The sequence below is a fragment of the Eubalaena glacialis genome, chromosome 16 (assembly GCF_028564815.1).
Source record: "Eubalaena glacialis isolate mEubGla1 chromosome 16, mEubGla1.1.hap2.+ XY, whole genome shotgun sequence".
In the NCBI taxonomy this organism is placed as follows: domain Eukaryota; kingdom Metazoa; phylum Chordata; class Mammalia; order Artiodactyla; family Balaenidae; genus Eubalaena; species Eubalaena glacialis.
Window position 1 is genome coordinate 27,563,030 of NC_083731.1, and position 21,228 is coordinate 27,584,257.

The 21,228-nt window shown below is 40.5% G+C and overlaps 1 protein-coding gene across 1 annotated transcript in view; it reads right to left on the reverse strand.

The window, feature by feature from the left end:
• Window positions 1–19,798: 19,798 nt before the first annotated feature.
• NDFIP2 (Nedd4 family interacting protein 2) overlaps window positions 19,799–21,228 on the reverse strand; it is a 63,576-nt gene continuing 62,146 nt past the window's right edge. The window contains exon 8 of the mRNA XM_061170705.1: window positions 19,799–21,226. The gene's annotated coding sequence lies outside the window, so the exon portion shown is untranslated. The remainder of the gene's footprint in view (window positions 21,227–21,228) is intronic.

The window sequence follows — 21,228 nt, forward strand, 5'->3', positions numbered from 1 at the left end:
CCATAACCATTGATGGCACTAAAGGGACCAGAAAACTTCAAAGGGTGACCATGTATTAGAGTACATTTGGCTCCAGTCAACCAGAACTGTCACCTTTTGTTTATTTCTGGGGGAGTCAGTGAATAGTGAACTCAACAGGATGCCTCCGATCGCCTCCAATGGCCCTCACCTGGAGGTGACCTTGGCCTGCATCCTATACCCGGGGCATGGTGGCAGGGGGCACCTTGAATAGGACTGTATCCCTGAGGTCTCTGCTGGAGCATGCAGGGCATCGGGGATGGTAGGGGTAGATGGGCAGGTCTGCACTGTTCAGGTTTTAAGGGTTTCCACAGGAGACCAACACTGTGTTTCAGGTGGGTCCTGGCAGCAATGAGGTCAAACCACATTTGCTTCCGCGTTACTTTTACGAGATTCTTTACAGCCGTCTGGGATAGCCTTTTGGGTTTTTGAGCTCCCTTTCTATCTTGGGTCTCTCCCGTAGCCCGTACCTGTTCCAAGGATTTGTCAGTTTCCCCTCAGATCAGCAGTGGATTGCCTAGCATCACAGATGTCTTGCCCACCAAGGGGCTCAGCATGGATATCAGTGTCCAAGCTGGGTGCTGGTGGCGGACTGGAGTATTTTAGCCTTCATTCCTGCAGTGAATGTGGCCTGATCAGGGCTTTCAAAAACAGGGGTGTGGTTGGTCTGTCTCATTCCCAGCTCCCTAAGAACTTATCGCACCTCCTCTATAGATTTCCAGGGTCCCACATGCCTAGCGAGGCCCCGCTCATTGGGCCAAGCCTCCCCACAGGCTAGAATAATCCGACCTGTAACGGAGTGAGGACATACTGTGACCCCGCCCAGGGGACCACGCAGGCACCACCGAAGGGCAGGGTGTGTGGCTATGTTGCTCATTTTCTCTGCCTCTTACCCAGTCATGAAAATGCCACTGTTCCCACAGCTACACTAACTTTGCCTGTTTACTTTCCCTCCCTTTCGCTGGAACTTGGCAGCTATACCAATAAGCTCAGTGGGAGAAACTTTTCTCATCATGGACGTGTCCTGACTTGGGGGCTGCCCTGTTGACTGGGGTTGTCACTGTGCTTTTGCTTTCCTTTCTATTGGGGTCCCATGGAACCTATGTCTTAGGGGGCATTTCATCCGTTTCACTGTCAGTCACAGCATCCTCCCCTTCACTCTCCTCACTTTCCCAGGGATTCCAGCTCTTAGCCTCCCGATCAGCCTCTGTCACCAGCTCTCGGACCTTCATCCGTGGCAGGTTGCACCCTCCTAGGGTTTTAAAACCACACCTAAGGTCTCCAACCTCGCATCCTGCTCTCCACCATGTCTGCCTGCCCTAGTCTTTCTCTAACGTCAGCTCTTCTTCCCGCTTTCTAACTCCAGCTTCAGCCTCTAGTTGGGCATCGGTGGCCACCCAGCAGTCCAGCAGAAGCCTCCCGCCGTGCAGCCATTCGCTTCCTTCCAGCCCGCGGTGCGCCCTGCGCAGCTCCTCAAACCAGCGCGGGAAGCCAGCCGGCGCTCTCGGCTTCCCCAGACGCGCGCGGTGGTCCACGGGCATCTAAACCCAGGCCACCCCTCCCCACACGGAGGTCAATGGCCAACCTGGGATTTTCCCTACAGATGCCTCTTTCCCAAGATCCATTTCTTCAGTCTCCTGGCTGGTTCACCAACTGCGGAATCGCAAACTCCGGAGCTTCCCAGATGAAATCTAAAACTAGCCCCCATACCCAGAGGGCAAGGAGAAGCCAAAGAAAGAGGCAGCTCACTCCGGATTGGTAGGTGGCAGTTTTAACAAGCAAGGGAATTTACTTACAAGGCTTGACTTGGCGGCCGCAAGACAAGTAGCTGTCCGCCCCTGCCCGCCAGCATCTTAACAGTGTGTATAGAATCCTTAACGGGGTTTAGTCAGGTATGCATCTGGATAAGCTCAACACCACATTGTTCTCAAGCCTGCATCCTTGAAAACTGCTCCCACTGTGTGAACAGTGGGTGAAATATACACTCAAAGGACAGGGGAGGGTGTGAAGAGCCTCCAATTGCCCTGGTCCAGCTATTGGGTCAACCAGCGGTCACAACCTCTCAGTGACCTCCTCCAACGCCAGATACATCATGTAAGTGAATGATACAGTATTTGTTTTGTGTGTGTCTGGCTTACTTCACTTAACATAATGTTTCCAAGTTTTATCCATGCTGTAGCATATGTTAGAATTTCATTCATTTTTAAAGCTGAATAATATCCTATTGTATGTATATACCACATTTTGTTTGTCCACTCATCCATGGATGGACACTGGATTCCTTCCACCTTTGGCTGTTGTGAATAATGCAGCTATGCACGTGGGTGTCCCTGCTTTCAGGTCTTTGGGGTATATACCCAGAAATGGAATTGCACTACATGGTGGGTCACTGGGATCCCTTTCTCAGAGTTTATCTCAATTCCCCTGCGTCTTCAATCTTTGCTCAAAGCCTCCCAAGCAAAACCCCATCCTGGGATGCATGCTGCCTTCACTGTCCTTGCTGCAGGTGGCTGGGATGCTGGAACAACTCGTACAGCCACAAAGATTGGCTGGAGTACGGGGCCCACAACACTGCCCATCAATTCTTCCATTGCTCTAGAACTCCATAGCCCACCCCTGCAGTGGCTATTCTAAGCCTTTACCACACTCCTCCAGCCCCACACCTTCCTGGGTTCTCTCCGCTCAACACCTTACTTCACCTCTTAAAGCAAGGTTCCCCAACCTCCTTCATTCACCTTTATGATTTTTGCTCTAATCATTTACCCTGGAACTATCATTTAGTATGTCTCTTTAAATCATTTAATTTTTAATTATTTATTTATTGGCAATAACAGCCGGAAGGGTCCCAGTTGTGCTATACAAGATTTTTTTTTTTTTTTTTTGTCTGCGTTGGGTCTGTTGCTGCGCAGGCTTTTCTCTAGTTGCGGCGAGCGGGGGCTACTCTTCGTTGCGGTGTGCGGGCTTCTCATTGCGGTGGCTTCTCTTGTTGCGGAGCACGGGCTCTAGGCGAGCAGGCTTCAGTAGTTATAGTACGCGGGCTCAATAGTTGTAGCTCGTGGGCTCCAGAGCGCAGGCTCAGTAGTTGTGGCGCACGGGCTTCGTTGCTCCGCGGCATGTGGGATCTTCCCAGACCAGGGCTCGAACCTGTGTCCCCTGCATTGGCAGGCGGATTCTTAACCACTATGCCACCAGGGAAGTCCCCAAGATATTTTTTCTATAACACAGCTATTCAAAATGTTCATTCAGACACCACTTACAATTATTACCATCAGTAAGTATACCATAATTTGGAAAACTGTCTTCTGTGAATGAGATGAATGGCATTGAGAGCGTACCTGTTCACCCTCTACAAGCTCTCCTACATCCACACCCAGGAGATCCCACCATCTGGAATCTTAACTCCATCACCCGTTGTCCTATTAGGAAACTTGATCCATCAGGAGCCTCCTCTCTCCTCCCATATTTTGACCTCTTTCAGCTCTTCTGGTTCCCATCTCTTGTGCTAGGACTTCATCACCTGTCCCACTTAAGTCTCCATTCTCTTCTTTCATCACACCCTACCTCTCACTTCTTGCACAGAAACACTAAACTGCTTGAGTTTTTAGCTCATATTGTTTTCTCTCACCTTCTTACCATTGCCCAGGGTCTTTTCTCGGTCTATAATTCCTTTCACTACCTCCCCTCCTCATTTGAAAAAAAAGATAAGAATCTATGGACTGAAAGAGGATAAGAGGTTTGATTTCTTTCTTTTTATGATCTCTAATTTTAAATGGACACAGCATATGGACAAGTTATATACGTTTGCTCAGTTTTACCACCATCCCTCATTCCCAGCCACCATTCTTTTATAAAACTCTATTATAAAATTTTTAATATTTTTTCCATTCTTTACTCTGGCATCAAAAGACCTTGTGGATGTATAATACTGACAATAACACTACCAAGTCCACAAGTTCAGCTCTGCATACAAAGTAAAAGAAATGTGTCCAAAATGTCTTTTGCCACAATATAAAGTCGCTCTCAGCAGATATAACATATTTTTCTATGTAACATAAATTAAATCTTTAAACCATATCTTGTTGCTAAAATAAAAGTGCTCTCTAATTTTATCTAGATATCAGACAATATAAATATTTAGAAAGTTTGTTATACTTAATATAATGATCTTTCTATTATCAATTAATAATTATAGAATTACTATATATAATATAATGCTTTTGATTTGCTCAAATTATTTGACCAAGGTAATCTTTCCTAGAAGACTTCAAATGGATGAATTTTGTCATCCAGATTTTTGTTCATGTTAATATTTGTAGTAAAAAGAAAAGCTAAAATCTAAAGTCAAATTTTAAAAATAATTCGACAGTGTTTATAGGAAAAAATACTCCCTTATAGAGACCTAAGCCTCTTGAAGATCTTATGAAATTTCTTCCTAAGTTTTATTTTTCCAAGGTCACAGGAGGAACAGAAATTTTAGTTTGCCACCTCAGTTTCCAAGTCTAATACCTGCAACTTTTTATTGCAACAGTAAAGCAGCAGAAATTACAAGAACTTTCTTTCTTGCTACAGACTCCCCATAAGTCCTACATTCCACTGGATTCTGGACAGTGGGTACTGGATGAGGCACATTTCAAATGCCAGTTTTTTATAGAACATGTCTACAAAAAGATTAATCCTTTTAATGTTGTTCATAGTTATCCTTGAAACCTGGTACGCTAGTAGTTAGAAAATATCCTATACTTTACGTTTCAAAGTTCTCAACCTATAAGAACATTTTTTGTTCTTTCACATATCTCACATCATTTCATCGCAACCATAATCTTGGTTGTGTGGCAAGTGCCCTCTTTTCTTATTCCACTTCCTTCTGAGAGAGAATTGCCTTAGTCTGCATTTGGGGAAGCCATATGCTTCAGGGGAAGCTGGGTAATTCTGCCTCTGCTGTGATAAAGAGATTGCCTTTGTCAGTGACTGGTTTGCGAATGACAAAGAAATGTGAGGGCAAATCTCTGAGGGACCTCTAGAGAGGTTTTAAAGCACACCAGGGGAACCCCTCCCTTTTCCTGCCTCTGGAAGCTGAAGCCACAGAGGAAGAAAGTGAGCCCATGAGACGCTGTAGGCCGAAGGCCCAGGCATTAAAGGGAGTGGATGGGAGGGGACAGAGGGCAAAATACTTATAAACAATAGACAATATATATAAACGTAAAATAAATATATATATAAATATAGAAAAGTGTACAATGGCACGCTGACATAGATCCTTAATGCAACCAAAACTCCAAAGCAGTAGCACACCTCAACAAAAGAGAGACTGATGCAAAAAACATCAAGGAATGAACTACAACTACATGTATCCCCTCATCATGTATCCTCTCTTATCGACTCTCTTCATCCCCCCCAACTGTAGCAACTTTATCTAGTCTTGGGGCTGGGGCGTTACCTGGATCTGTCCAATACTCTTCTATGCCTCTTGTTTGTGCCACAGGGTTATTATACTTGGGTCCTTCAGAGTTCTGATTTTTGACACTGATTTTCTTACAACTCAAAATCTTTTTATCTTCAACTACTGTCCCTGCCATGAATGTCATATGTGCATTTGAGAACATGAAACAAAAATTGACTTTTTTAAATTAGTCAAGACCCTTACTTGATAGTCCTGGCATTGCTGTTCTAATAAGCAGACGCTGAGAACACTTAGTACTGCCTTCCCTGCTGCCTGGCTAGAGAACACATGGTATGATTCACAGGCAGATCAAGGAAAGAAGTATAGATTAATATTTTAGGTTATCATCTCATTACACTAAAGAAAAGTTTGCAATTATTTTGATATCTTAGTTCAAAATAAGTATGGCAAAATGTAAGACATTTTCCTTTAACTTATCCTAAATAAGTGAAATAGAACCTTTATTGATGATGTATTGATGAACAGCAAACCTATTCTTGAAAACCCTGATTCATTTTTATTTTCAGTTTAATTTTGACATATTGTGAGGGTTCTTTGTTAAAGATATGATGTTAAGTTAAAACATTTCTTAAGTCCATTTCCAATGGGACAACCTTATCCAACAAAAATCCAACATTCCAATTTGCCCAGCCAATTTGATGTAGTCCTGCTGTGGAGGTAGATCAGGACTGCAACAGTATCACGGGCATCGGTCACAACCTTGGCTCTTTCTGTTGAAGCACATTTCCAGTTTGCACTGGGAGCTGAATATTTTGCTCTATATGGGAACAGCCCTACCCAGGCTGCCTGCATCCAGGGTTTCAATGCAGTTTAATCCAGTCCCTCCACACAGTGTCTTTTCCTATCAGGTTACTTTCTCCTATCCTGGATTTCAGAGCCAGGTGACCTAGGTCAGCTCAGCACAATAGTGCTTCCTTATATAAGAGCCTGATGGGAAAGAATCAAGTCTACAACTTGTCAACTCATTTCTGCTTGCAGCACTGCCAAATTTGGGGGCGAATTTCGCTTCTGTTTTGCTCTACAGGCCAATGAATGGTTGGGCCATCCTTGGGGCTCCCTTATTCGTTAGTCTTCTCCTCCCATTCTGTCTGTCAAGTGAAGTTCTTTGTTCGAGACATAACACAGAAGGCACTGCCGTAAGATTACTCAACCTGCTGTGACAGTCAGCTTGACCATTAGGGTCCCTGGAGCTGACCAAAGAACCATGATCAGAATCTTCATCCTTTTGGCTACTGTTGAAAAAAGCACTGATGTCATATTCCATACAGTTTATAGGCTGTGATTTACCACTGCCGGACTATGATTGTATTCATCGTTTAATTATTACATATAAAGCTGTCATGAACGTCTTTATAAAGAATTTTTTCTTCAGTTGAATTTTTGCCACGTGATAAATTCCCATAAATGAGATTATTAAAACTATTACAAATGATAATTACGACAATTGTATAGAAATAAAATTTAGGGTAAAACCTTTTTTAGAAAAAAAGAGAACACGACTTGCCTGAAAATTCGTGGCAACTCTGCGTGGGGTCAAGACCTGGGAGGAAAGTGTCAAAATGAAAATTGTATTAAGGTAATGAGATTAGGAGTGATTTTTTTTTTCAGAAATTTATAAAATGATGTTAAATTTTGCTGGAATTTTTTTTTTTTTTAAAATATTTGATTAGCACTTAGCACAAGGCCTGGCACAGAATAAGCATTTAATACTTAGTTATTATTAATGATATTCCTCTTTTTTTTAATATTAATTAATTTATTTATTTAGGCTGTGTTGGGTCTTCGTTTCTGTGCGAGGGCTTTCTCTAGTTGCGGCAAGTGGGGGCCACTCTTCATCACGGTGCGCGGGCCTCTCACTATCGCGGCCTCTCTTGTTGCGGAGCGCAGGCTCCAGACGCGCAGGCTCAGTAATTGTGGCTCACGGGCCTAGTTGCTCCGTGGCATGTGGGATCTTCCCAGACCAGGGCTCGAACCTGTGTCCCCTGCATTGGCAGGCAGATTCTCAACCACTGCGCCACCAGGGAAGCCCTTGCTGGAATTTTTTAAAAGAGCACTGAAGTTTTCTAATTATAGGGGACATGAGTTTCTCATTGAAAAAGTATTTATTCTTATTCTCTAAAGAGTATGTGGGAAAAGAGTGGGTTTTCTTCAGAACATTACAGCTTTTAATGACATAGTCAAACTATTCTGGTATTGTTTGCTGGGGTTTCAATAGATGAAAAGTATCTAAAGAACAATAACAACAACAAAAAGAATCTCAAAGTACCCTGTTTTTATTGTGCGGCTCTCTCTCATAAACATGCACATTTGGGGAGTTGTAATAATGACTGATCTACTAATTCAACATAATTGAATAATCATTTTTTCATATTTTAGTCTTCATTCATTCAGATTTGAATTTAGTTTACATCTTGTATGTAGATTCCAGAGGAAAGACAAAGCAAACAATGAGAAGGAAAAAACACTGAGGGTTGGGTGGATTTGCTTTGTGTGAACAAGTAATAAAACATTTCCTCTATTTGTAAAATTGTCTTAAAAGATGGAGAATAGCATTAATGCCTTCTAGTAGCTTACTTTAAATCAACATTTAAACTTGAGTCTTTATTCCTTTTGCTTCTAAGTATCATTATGTATCACTTTGTCCTTACTTAGACAATTAGGTAATCTCTAGCATTTAATAGGAAGCTTTTGTTTTATGTCTAGAATGCCCACCTTCGCTAAAGTAGATACTATTTTTAAAAATTAATGTGCCTCATTCATTTCATTCTGAAATCACGGTACGAAAGTGCTGTAGACTGCTGCTGTGAATGCTGGGTGGTTTTTTTTTTTTTTTTTTTTTGGAGGGGGGAGGTTGTGTGTTTTGGTTTTGGTTTGGTTTGGCTTTTTGCTTAAGATTTTATGCTGTATGGTGCGTGTGTGTGTGTGTATGTGTGATTCCCACCTTGGTAAGGTTCAGCAGGGGAAATACAAGGAAAAAGAAGTTACAAGAAGAAAGTTTCTATCAACTCATATTTGCCAATCTGGAAGAGAGTTTTGTAAATAGGTCACTCATTAAAAATTTATATGGTAAATTCAGGAAGGCTCATCCCGGGGAGACCAACCGTGAAGGTTTGATAGAGCGTTCTGGGTGGGCAGAAGTGCCGGCAGAACCCACAGCTTACGTAAACCATTGCTCTTTCAAATACCCCTCTAGCCCCTCCATGAACATTCAGCTACTCCTTACCCTTAAGTAGACACACTCAGGAATCAAAGGAAGACAAACTCGGTTACACAATTAAACAAACTATTCATTTCTCATGCCCCTTTTACAGATATGTGAATGCTAAAGAATGCTGGACCTGGAGGAGAAGAGGGATGTACAATAAATTACTTAAGGAATTAGCAGTACTTTTTATTTTCTTTACTTAAGAATGTCATCTTTTCCATTTTTAAAGATTTTCAAAAGTCACCCCCAAATCTGTGGCATGATCAACAATATACAGTAGAGATGGAAACGTCTAAGATTTTTTAAAGCATTTTTAATTTTTATGGACATGGGCAACTAAATAGATGATCTGCTTCCTTAGAAAAGCATAAAACACTTCTCCAGTAAAAGCTAAAAATGATTCCTACCTCCAAGAATCTTGCTAGCTTTATTTCCCAGGTATTTTTAGAAAAATTTCAGTTTATGGGCTCCATTGTACCTCTGGACTCTTTAGTCTCATAATTCAAGGTCACTACTTCATAGTTCTCTGGGTAACCTTGTTCCTAGAATTCTCCTTCCAAGCTCCCATCACCAGGGCTCTGGCTCTTATACTTTCCACACAGCATCAAGTTCAGGGCTTAATAATCATAAGGTTTTACCTGCTTCTATTAGCATTCTTGAGATACATTAAAATAAATAGCCAATGACTAAAATTGCTTGGATTTTTCTCCACTCTAAATGACTTATAAGATTACATACTTACTTGAACAGTCACATGAGAATTTCTTGACATTATTTTTCCTGGTTTAGATTTTTAGTAACTACACAATTGAAATCCCTGTTATATGACAAGAGATTTTTGAATGAAACCTGGACGTTTCACATTATGTTTTGAGACTGGATCTTAATGAATACCTTCTGTTTTAGAGGGCTTTCTCTGGCCAGGAAAAGGAGTTGCTGCCTTGTTACTGCAGGCAGAGTAGAAGCCCAGGTCTCCCACTCGGCCTGCACTGACACCCAAGGAGAGGGCCCCCTCATTACTGCTGAGGAGGGAAGGGTGTTCCAGCTCCTCACATGGTGTCCACTAACCCTGAGGAGGGGTGGCTTTGTTATCACTGGATGGCGAAAGTCCTGACTCCCCTCTAGGCCTCTTCTGACACCCAAGTGCAAGCTCCCTACTTGGCCTTCTCAGCCCAGTGGAGGGAGGGTGCCTCGTTACAGCCTGGCAAGCATGGAAGTCTAGGCTCCCCACTTTGTTGGTGAAGGTAGCAATGAAACCATGTTTATTTTCTGTGTGTTTGGCTGCAGCAGAGTGGCTATTGTCTAACAGTTTTCTGTCTTGTTAGGTTGGCCCTTTCCTGGTCCTTTGCAGAGAGATCAGAGTTTTGCTGAGGGCTGTATGTGTCTGTGGCCTTTAGTGTTTCCGGGTTGCTGGCTTCTTTGGCTCCATGTCTGGGATATACAAAGCAAGGAAAACTCAGGGAACTCACCCCCATGTTGTCTCCTTGGTCCCAAGGTTCCTAGCTGATCTGCCTTCTTCCCTCCACCTTTTCTTAGTTAGGTATGTTCTATGTAACATTCAGATACAAGCCTAGCAAAATATGTGCAAGATCTATATGTGAAAAATTACAAAACTCTGACTAATGAAATCAAAGAAGAACTGAATAAATGGAGAGAGTTTCCATGTTCATGGATAGGGAGACTCAATATTATCAAGATGTCAGTTCTTCCCAACTAGATCTATATAGATTTAATGCAATCCTACCTAGGATAGACTTTCACATATTTGGTCAGAACTGTTTTGAAAGCAAAATATTTGGGCTTTGAAGTTAAATGGAATTTGAGTGTAAATTGTGGTCATCTCATAATGGTACAGTTTCTTCAGATTTTGTTCTAGATAAAATAAAACTGGCTAAAAGATTTCAGCTGAGGACTCCAGCTTCTAGGAGGATGGAGTAAACATACTTTCCCTATTCCTCCCACTAAATACAACTAAAAATCCTGCTTTCACTACATCTGCATCAGAATTTTGCTACAAATTTTGATAACTTGTGTTTTCATTTTCATTTAATTCAAAATATTTTTAAATTTCTCCTGAGATTTCTTGACTCCCATGTGTTATTTAGACATGTGTTGTTTAATCTCTACGTATTTTAGGATTTTCCTGTTACCTTTCTGTTATTGATTTCTGGTTTAATTCCACTGTGGTCTGAGAACACACATGGCACGACTTTTATCCTTTTAGATTTTTGAGGTGTACTTTGTGGCCCAGAATGTGGTCTATCTTGGTGAATGTTCCATGTGAACTTGAGAAGAATGTGTGTATTCTGCTGTTGTGGATGAAGTAGTCTATGATATCAATCACATCCAGTTGATTGGTGGTGGTGCTGAGTTCAGCTCTGTTCTTACTGATTTTCTGCCTGCTGGATCTGTCCAAAAATCCTGCCCTAAAAGACTTCAAATATAAGAATTCAGATAGTCTTGCGTTTGAGGCATGTGTATTGAAGACAGCTAATGGGACATCTAGTCAACAGCAGATCTAATGGGATGTATGTTGTGAGTTTCTGAGGAACCCCAGACTTGGGCAGAATTGGGCAGATGTACTCTCCCCAGGTAGTACTGGACCGTGGCTGGCTTCCCTGGGCAGGGGTGGAGCAGGGCTTCCCTGGAGAACAGAGCCCAGCTGGAACTCGTGTAAGGCACTAGCTGCAGAGAGGAAGAAGACAAGCTAAGCAGAGCATATTTACATTTCAAATTTACCCATGAAATAAATTATTCCCCTGGGGAAGAGCTAATAAAGAGGTGGAAGAGGTCAGGAGTTATACCAATTACATTCCTTCCACACAGACGAAACATCAAAAGTGGTGACCTCCCACCCCTTCCAAGAGTACACATTAAATCTTAAAAAAAAAAAAAAAAAACTCACAAACATGGAAGATATTAGCATTATTGGAAACATTTTCCCAGAATTTGAGGACCCAGAGATTTGCCAACTGTAGATGAATGGCTGAAGTTAATACACAGGATGAAGCTCACATGACAAGTAATTTCTCTTGCAGAATATTTTATATCCAGCCTTTACTCTTGCCTTCAGACAATGATAAACTAGGTTTGTGTTAGCCAAGAAATGGTGAGAGAGAGAGGAGGGGGAAAGGGAGAAAGTGCAGGAAGTCAGGGAGGTAAGAACAAAGAAGAGACAGGGGGAGAGAAAGGAAGGGAAGAGGTCATCACTGTTAACAAGGAGGTGTGAACAGTCCCAGGGTTTTTCTACCCAGAGCTGAGAGTGTGGTCAGTTTCAGAATCTGGACCCTGAGCAGGCAACAGGTATCTATCTCTGCAGGGCTTCTTTATATCTTATTGCTTTAACTTTTCTCTGGTAAAAATTATTTTTGTCTGTGGAAGAGAATTTGGGGTGGGGAAAAATGTATTTCTGATTAATATTAAGGGGGAGCATGAGGCAGCACTCAAAGCCGCAGTAATCACTGCAAACCCACTATGGGGAGGCATCTGTGCAAGGCTTTCCTGGTGTGGACAACCCGTGAAGCTCAGGGTCCTTCACCTCGCACGAGACCGGAGGACAGAACCAGGGCAGGTGAGAGTGGAGACTGTGGGTTTTCTTTAGGCCCGTATGAGCAGCAGGGTCTTTACCTAGAACCCTCCTGACTCAAAAGAAGAATTAGACTTAGTTTCATTTCTAAAAATAAAAACCAAGATCACGCATTTGGGAGCTGGATCACTGTAAAGGGGAGTGCCTATTTCAGCTGGGCATTTCCATTTGTTGTTTTACCAAGCAGAGATTTGAAAATGGCACCTGCTTCCCCTGGCAAGGTTTTGTTGATGGACAGTGTGGGTAGCATTGAATGATCTTTGAGACAGTGGTTAAATTGTTGCTGTTGACATTTCCACTAAGCGCAGCTCTAGAAGCAATTGTTGAGAAGTTCGTCACTCTGTGGGGCTCCCAACTGGAAAATGAAGAGAATGAAGGGGCAGAGTAAAGCAGATGTAAACCCACTGCTTTCACACTGCTGTTGCAATGACTTGATTGACAATCAATAAACCAGGTGCAAGGAGCTTGGATGGTCAGTAACCCTGTGGGCATGCAAGACTTGTAACTTCTTTTTCCCGTTGGTGGCTTCTGATGGCCTGAGCAGTTCTGTCAATTTTGGGGAAACAGATAGTTATGCCTGTGTATCAGTTTGAATTGCTCTTAAGTGTCAGTAGTAAAAAACTTGACTAATAACAACCAAGCAAATAATTTATTTTTCTCATTGAGCAAAAAGTTGGAAGGTAGGTAGGTCCAGGGCTGGTGCAATGCTCAATGATGTCAGGGAACCTCACGGCTCCTCCTTCCTTACCACTCTTGATACTTAGTCTACCAACTGTTGCCTCAATGGCACAAGATAGCTGCTTAAGCTCCAGATGTCACACCTGAGCCCAAGGCAGGAAAAATTTGGGAAAAGGAAAGGAGGGGCTTTAAATATCTGTTGCTTTAGCCAGAGAACCCTGGGACACAATTTTGGTACTGAAGCAAGGAAAATTAACTTTAAACCCAGAATCATTTTGTTCTTCTCTAAACCTTCCCAGGCTGGTTATCCTCATCAACCCCAACCCCTTTGCACCTAATAACCTGGTTCCAGAGAATTTCTCACCAAAACAGCTGTAAGAGATCATAGGACAGGACATTTAAATGCTGCAAATACCTGATCCTGGAGCAGCCCAGCTCCCAAAGGCCTTGAAGCCACAAGTCACCCTTCATCTAGAGACTAAAGGACCACGGAAATAAGCCTTGGTTTCTCAGGAATAAACTACATTCGCAGGAAGAAATAATACTCTCCCCCGAGAGCTGCCTCCTGGAATATAGAGAAAAAGGCACGTTCTCTCCAACATTGTGCCTGGGAACATCTTACCCTGATGAAATTAGAAGTCATGCTGACATCACAGAACACAGGGCCATTCTAGTAAAATAATGTATGTGGAAAACGTCTGTGAGAGTATATGATACTTAACAGTGGTTACTTCTGGAGAGGGAGAGGGAGTTGGGAGATATGTGAAAAGGAGATATCACAATTGATTCCATATATTTCTTGTACCCGTATATTTGGAGAAGAGGGTGCTTATACTATTGCTGGCTTCTGAAGTTAGTAATATGTGCAGTGGTAAAGTGAATGGCTCCAACGACAGGTGGAGAATCTCGGACGTGATTTTTTAAAGGTGTAACCGTGTGCTGGGCACACTAGACTATGAAGTTACACTGGGCCTGGATCCTACCCTCAGCGGAAGTGACTAGGCGTGACTGCAAATTACTCCGACCCAGAGTAGAAGGTGAAGAGGTTCAGATGCAGTATCATGGGAACTGGAAAGAGAATTAGTTCCTTCTGAACAGGAGCAAAGAAGGAAGGGCATCATGTAAGAGATGGTAAAATATGAAATGTTTAAACATACTTGCACACTTCCATCTTTTCAAGATCTAGTTCCAGTGTCATCTCAGCAGTGAAGGGTGCCCTGGTTCTCTCAGAGATCAATTACTCAGGCCCATGATGTTTGTTCCTATCTATCTCACGTTAGCACCTTTTTCTGTTCATAAATCTGCTTCCATTAGACTCTGAGCTAAAGGGCAGAAAGCATCTTACATATCCAGGGACACACACAGATCCCGGCCCTAGCAGCTATGCCATCCACCCCATCCATCCATTCATTCAATTTGTCAAGATCTGTGCTAGGCGCTGGGGAGGCAAGCAAAGCTGAATAAGATAAAATATCCACCACTGGGGACAGAAACACAAAAATCAACAGTGACGGCGCAGTGTCATAAATGCCTTGACGGGAATCAGAGAGGGGTCTAAGGACCAAGAGGACCAGAGTCAGGGCAGGACGATGAGAAAGGCTTCCCCAAAGAGAGAGAATTTAAGCTCTTTTTGAAGAAGGTGGGAAGAGGAATAAGGTAGGAGATGGATTTCATGTGGCGGCAACAGCATCATCCCTTCAAGAACCATGAACCGGCACTCAAAAGTATCTGACCCCAATTACCATCACGGTAGAGTCCAAGGGACTTAACTCCAATCTACGTGTTTCCCTTTCAAAGTCATAGACATTAAAAGAATAAATAAATCCAAGACTAAGAACCCATCATTCATAAGAGAAAGCTGGTGAAGTAATTTATCCTAGAATCAGAAACCACCAGCCCACCAACCTATTTTCTGTTCACTTCCCAACCAGGATTTCAGTGCGCTGGCTCCCTGAGCAAAAGCAATGAGTCACCAGTGATAGAGTGACAGCATCTCATCAGCTCGCAGCGGAGCTCTGAGGGACTGGCCTGCAGGCTTCCGAGCTTCAGCCCGGAGACGTGTGTGCACGTCCTCTGCCCCACCAGCTGGCGCGCTTCCACTCTTTGCGTAACTGGGCCCCTTAAACCAATGGTCACCTAGGCAACTGTCGCTTTAATTCCACTTGCCACAGAGGAGACACAGGGAGCCAGCACTCGGTCAACGTGATGCTACTATAATCACCCTTTCCAAAGGGACTGGCAGATAAAATGCCCACGTCAGGCAAGGGCTTACTTCAGGTCCTGGAGGCATCTGCTAACACCAACTGGCAGCCCAGTCAGCGAACACACTGGGCCGAAAGATGTAATAGTAATGTCTACCTTTTTCTTTGGCATAAATCTCACCTAATCCTCAGGTACATATTGTGCTTCCCAACAAACGGATGGGGAAACTGAGGTGTGTCGGTTAAGCAAATTGCCTGAGCTTGCATGAGAGCTGATATGTGAGTCCGGGGGTAATCTGGCTCCAAAACCTAGTCTTTCTGTTACACAAAGCTCCCTCTCTTAATCATCCACAGACTCCTCAAGGACAGAGAAGGGAAGATACTCGTGGAAAAACATTATATTTTTTTGAGGCGAGAAAAATCAACTATATGGTAATTAATCCAATTCTGCTCGCTTTACAGGATTATGGAGAAAGTAACTGCCTTCTCAGCACAAACAGTTCAATTCTGTCCCAACGCTCCCACACTGCCCTGCAGATACAGCCCTGCGGAGAGCCATGCTGTGTGTTTAAAGGCAGGAAGACCAGAAGGCTCTCAGTGAGAGAGGTCATGAAGCAAGAACTCCAGAAATGCTCATTAACCGTTGGAGATCTGTATTACGTGCCTTTTCCTTGCCCTGCAAAGTCTGACTTACGTGTTGATCCTAACACTTGTAACTTTCTATCACTTGTACACAAGGAGATAGATATAGAGAGACACACATGATAAGAGAGGGATCAGCAAGACTACTAGACCAAAATCCCACAACTTCAAACTATGGGAAGGAAATGTGCTGTCACGGGGCAGATGTATTGCACTGGAACCTCTGGAAATTGAGGCTGGGATGTTAATTTCCCCCAAATTCCCAGTTGACTATAATGCACCATATTGAATAACAATCACAGCTCTAGAGAGGTATTCAAAGAATCATTCAATCAAAAATTCATCTCTGGAGATCCTGTAGAATTAGGGAAATGTACGACCCAGCTGTCTGTTAAAAGTTCATAACTCTTCAGCTGAAAATGGTATTTAAGGTGAGGGTTTCAGCCATTTTGGCGAGTTACTCAGTTTTTCTGGGTCTTTCCCACGTATACCTGTTATTAAACTTTTGTTTGATTTTATCCCGTTTGAAAAAAAAAGGTTCATAAATCTCAGTGAACTGACGCTTTCCATAGTCTCATCATTTAAAAAATCTGGATTTAGGAAGTGATATTTCACACTTTATTATATTAGGATGAGTGGTCACCAATGCTTGCTAGCAATTAAGGGTCTTTAGGTCTTCTCTCTGAATGAATAAAATGGGAATTAAAGGTTTACAGCCCAAATGCCATAGTTAGTCAAACCAAATCACTATGCAGGAATTTACATGGCTGAGAAAACTAAGTTTGATGGAAAAGAAATAACATATTTTCACACTAGGGATTTAAGCACAAGTACAGTTCTTATACCTCTGAAGAGTTCATCTTTCCAACAAGGTTGTTACTTTTCACATTCTGAGTCCTCCAGATTTCTTCTGAGCTTTGGGCAAACTTTTGTTGTACTTGCTGATCTCACTATGCTTCTGGTAAAGCTAAAAGAAGAAAAGAAACTGCTTTAAGGAAGGATGGCCTGTGGCCATTCTCGCTGTCACTAAAGGTAAAGCACTATTTAATTAAAACAAACACGAAGGAGTAGGAAAGTAATAAAGTGGGTTTGTTTGTTCTTTTTGTTTTGCAAGCTTGAGAGGAAAACCACCTCCAAGATTATGTGAACCAGTGTGTGATCTGGGCTTGCTATAACCTCAGCTGTTAAAGGGGCAATAACCCTATCTCTTCCCTATTTAGCTGTTAAATTTTTTTTTTAATGGTTTCCATGAAAACTAAGTGGGTTTTTTAGAAGCAGGTAGCTTAATCTCTCAAAACAAAAACAAACAAAAAAAGAAAGCTAAGTTGAAAACATCAAGAAAGAAAAGTGAAAACAAGCAAACATGTTGAGTTCAAAATAAATATTTTCTTTTTAACTGCTTAACTTTTATGAAATATGGAATGAGCTTTTTCTGTTTTTCTAAATAACTTTAGGGAAGGTTGCATTTTAGGTCATATGTCCCAAATAAGAATACACACCCGGGCTTCCCTGGGGTGCAGTGGTTGAGAATCTGCCTGCCAATGCAGGGGACACGGGTTCGAGCCCTGGTCCGGGAAGATCCCACATGCCGCGAAGCAACTACGCCTGTGCTCCACAACTACTGAGCCTGTGCTCTAGAGCCCGTGAGCCACAACTACTGAGCCTGCGCGTCTGGAGCCTGTGCTCCGCAACAAGAGAGACCGCGATAGTGAGAGGCCTGTGCACCGCGATGAAGAGTGGCCCCCGCTCGCCGCAACTAGAGAAAGCCCTCGCACAGAAACGAAGACCCAACACAGCCAAAAATTAATTAATTAATTAATTAAAAAAAAAAAAAAAGAATACACACCCATAAGCAGGTCTGATGTATGGTGATGACTAATCTTTTGCAAAGTAGAAAGAAACATAAATTATCTTCATAAAGCTGATGCTTTTGCATTTATTAAAATTAAACTGCAATCTATCTCCCAACATACAAATTACTGTGACAAGTTAAATGATGTTCCCACACTCCAACCTAATTCCATGCCAGTTGTTTTCATGTAACATAAGTTTGATCATATAAACATTTTGTGAGGCCAAGGTGGTGATAATATATTGTATCAAACTGATTTTCAAAAACATGCATGACAGGTTCACATTTCCACATTTACTGAACGTTATTAACACATATAAAACATGTTTTATATATGGGCAAGGACATTCAATAATAAATGGCACATTATCATCTAACAGTTGAACTTTTATCAAGAATGAGGTTTTAGAACATAATACACTAATATTTCACGACTATTTGAAGAATTAAATAGCAAACAATTAAAAAACAATTAACAGCAGTTTAAACATACAAAAAGCTCACTGTTTACTATTTACCGTAAGCGGAATCACTCCAATACAACTTCTATTTAAAAAAAAAAAAAAGGAAAAAAAATATAGTACTATGTGTGTTCTACAGGCCAAAAAAACGGGTGTCTAGGCAGGGCTGACTAGGTGACTAGGTGACTCCTGCCCTAATACTGCAGTTCCTTCTCTCAAAGGGCAGTGGGTTTAGGCAGTCACTTCTCAGCACAGTGTAGAGTTATATATACGGTGATCATATAATTTCTCCTCCAAATTAGGCCACTTATGAGAGAGGAGGCACTATATAAGGTGAGGAAATAGGAATAACCAGATCTGTTATGAGCAAACTCAGGATATATATGTCACTCTAGTTAAATACAGTATCAGATGCACTATCATTACCTTTGTGCTTTTGGGGACAGTATAGACCAGTTGAAAAAAATTATATTAAATTAAGAAACCCTGAATTTTTCTCCAACTGGACTTTCTGAACTCCACTTTTCCTGTCATCAGAGGTTTTGCTGGAAATATTAGTGATTATTGTCTTAACAGGTTAAAATTTATGAACTTCAAAGGCATGGGATATAGCTTATAGACTCAATAAAAGGCTAGAGATTAGTATTTTTTTCTATTAAAAAGAGATTTTCATTTTAACCAACTATAATAGAATTTGTCTTTTCATTTTAAATTCCTAAGATGTATCCTGAACACACTATATAGAAAATGTATTTTTACCTTAAATTCAGTTTATTTCATAAAAACATAAAAATGGATTTTTCTGGCCATAACTAGCTTATTCAAACATAATAGAAATAATGTAATATGTTTTTTGTATTTAACTTCTGAGCTCCAGTTCACACTCATTCAAAAATTGTTTATAGATACCCTAACAAGGATTTTGATTTTCAATCTTTAAGGCAGAGTGCCATGGCAATTAAGTATCTCCAAAACACAACAGCAGCTATTCTGTCCAAGCTCACAGGAAATGAAGGGAAGTATGGAGGATTTGATAAATCCAGAAGAGAATGTTGTTTTTTAAAATAATATTCTGATTCTCCTGATTAGATGATGAGATTTAAGACTACCAATGAATTGTACCAATTAAAGAGGATCAGGTAACATCACACTTGAATCTTACAGATTTGGGGGGAAAAAATCAAAACAAAAAGTGAAGTTTTGACATTGGGTCAACATCCACATGCAGAAACTAAGTATTAACGCCACAGAAACAAAAATAAAATTTTAATAAATTGATGTATGATAGATGATCTAGATATTTTAACTTACTATGTATCATAGCTTAATTTCATTAAAAACTATTACAAAGAACAAAGTACAGGTCTACAGGAAAATTAATGTGCAATAAAGAGATCTAGCACGAGTTCACATTTCTTCTAAGTAAATTTTAACTTTAATTAATTTCCAAATCAGGCAACTAAATCAAATATTTTGTTTCTTTACCCCAGGCTATTGTTTTACTTCAATGGGCATAACAGGTACTTTAACCAACAATAAAAATTCTAGCAGGGGAGGAGAATAAATGAGGGAAAACAAGAAAATAGGAGGCTCAATTAGCAAAACAAAACATGTTTTATTTATCAAAGACAATGAAATAAATCAGAAAATACAGAGAAATACAAAAAAAGTTATAAAGCACAATAAATTTTATTTTTTCAGAAATGGAAAAATGACCCTGAATAGTTTTAGATGTATCTTTTAGTAGTCAGTGTCTAATAATAAACAAGCAATCAATTTTATATGTTCTATATAGCTGTATCAACTGATTTTTAAGTTTAAAAGATAATTCCCATCATTTTTAATGTTGCATTTCAAAAGCAAAGATAACTGAAGAGAAAACAGATGAGACATAAAATGATTTGTAAAATGTAGTAGCTTATGAATGTAAAATAGATTCCAGTTGTGATAATATTCACACACACTCTCGCAACACACTCACACCCCATATTCCACAGACACACTTCCATAACTTGAAAACAGATATTTCACATATCGCAATTCAGGAAATGATTTTTTACAAGTTAATCCTACAATCGGAAAGCAAGAAGCTATTAAAAGCACAAGTTTTTATTTGCTAAATTAAACTAAACATCTAAAGGAAAAAATATTACAATGATATTGAAAGATACTTTTTATTGGCTTTTTAAAAGACAAAATGCAAATGAGAGTATCTTATTCAGAATATTAATTTTCAAAAATGTCTTAAATGAAATAAATATAATATCTAATACAATCTCTTCCTGCAAGAATCTCTAAGATGAACAATGTTAAAAACCAAGCTTCTCATTTGAGAAACCCTAAAACTGTCATGTCCCTTTAAAAAAAAAAAAGATTTTCTTATAAAGGACATGTGGCATACCCACATTTTCTTAAAATTTGTCCTAAAACTATCTTTAACACCCAAATTTTCTATATATATTAAGTTCACTTAATTTAAAATTAATGAAGAGATATCTAGACACAATTTCTAATAAAACAATGCAGAAAGTAATTTATGCATGGTTATTTACAGAAAGTTTTGCTAAATAATGATGTAAATATTGGTTCAACAATCTGACAAAGCCTAATAATCAGCACTGCAGGTTTCAAAAAACTTTCGATATAACAAAGGATGTTTCATGTGTAGAGTTACTAGATAAATCTAAGAGCCAGAAACTAAAGTATTTGACATGGTTAATAATTTCATTTTTATTACATTAAATGTCAGGTCAGAAGTCAATGGCATTTACATGCTGGAAGACTGTTTATCACTCAACTCTTTCAATTATATCAAACACTGATTAATCAAATGTGACTGCACTTTACTGCTACAACTTTACGGTTTCTTTCAAGTATACCCAAATCTTTTAAATGGGCACATATGCAACTGTGCAAAACAAATGAAATATAAATATTTAAGAGAATGAACAGAAACAGTTTTTAAGCATAAACCACTCTGCCATTCAGTTTTGAAGCTCTACCTTTTCTTCACTAATTTGTCTTCTGTTTTTAGTAGTCTTCTATCTTATTAAAGTTGCAGGTTTACAGACGATCTGGAAATTTCACATTGATATAAGAAAGGAATGTCTGGTCGATGCAGTCT